We start from the raw sequence: 1,084 nt of genomic DNA on the forward strand, positions 1-1,084 counted from the left end.
GGCTAAAAATTCCTTTCACTAAAAACAAAACCTACGAAAACTGTCACAAAATTAAAACAGTCACAAAATCTCTTCCAAGTCTCTGGAAAAGATAACAGCAAATTAAAGAAACTCTGTAGAGCAAAGATAAGATGAAAGAAAGAGCAAGGTTGCACAAAAGATATAAAGCAGGATAGCAGAAGATATACAAAGCAGTTATAACCACATGCGCAAAAGGCTTAATGCCCCATAATGAAAGGCAAATACTAGTTAAAAAGTAAAATCCAACTATGTGCTGCTTGAGGGTTAAACCTCAAGTAAATTAGAAAAAAAAAAAAGAAAGGAAAAGTCAAAACTGAGCAATTGAAACTGTAAACACAAAAAGAGGGAACAAAAATGACTATGGCCAGTGATTTCTACCCGTGCTGCTGTGTAGGGCACAAGGCAAGCTTGGACATGAGTTTCTGGAGTATGAGGTTCAGCCAGAGAGAAAGCTTACATATGCCAACCACAGCAATTACAAAAATGATGTCATGATCAGAAAGGGGGCTTAAATACACAAGAATGTAATGGGAGAACTGAAGAGAATTATTGATGACAGTGAAATTACAAAAGAAGATGCTTTGTGGCCCCCCTCGGACAGAGTTAGCCACCTGGAGCTTAAAATTGTCAATGGAGATGAACACATTTCTTTTACCACATCAAAAATAGGTTCTCTTGTTTATTTTCAAAAAAGTTATTTGTAGACCCTGCAAGAAAAATAAAAAATAGGCTCTCTTATTGACATAAATCAGTCAAAGGATCCTGAAGGCCTTCAAGTATTTTACTATTTGTTATAGGACCTGGAATGTTTAGTTTTTTAGTCTTATTGGATTACAATTCAAGATGAAACCAATCTAAGTTGTATGTTTTTAAAGCTGTTTTTATATTTAATTAAGGGATGAGTTTGTCATTTATAATACTGGGATTTTTATAAATGTGAAACTTTTTTATATACCAATTAAAAATTAGAAAATACATAAACAGGGGCACCTGGGTGGCTCAGTCAGTTGGGCATCCAACTCTTGATTTCGGCTCAGGTCATGATCTCACCTTTCCTGAATTT

General features: G+C 34.9%; 1 pseudogene; it reads left to right on the plus strand.

The window, feature by feature from the left end:
* Window positions 1–375: 375 nt before the first annotated feature.
* On the plus strand, window positions 376–879 carry LOC122223661 (annotated as a pseudogene).
* The last annotated feature ends 205 nt before the right edge of the window (window positions 880–1,084 follow it).

Source organism: Panthera leo, chromosome B4 (genome assembly GCF_018350215.1).
Source record: "Panthera leo isolate Ple1 chromosome B4, P.leo_Ple1_pat1.1, whole genome shotgun sequence".
In the NCBI taxonomy this organism is placed as follows: Eukaryota; Metazoa; Chordata; class Mammalia; order Carnivora; family Felidae; genus Panthera; species Panthera leo.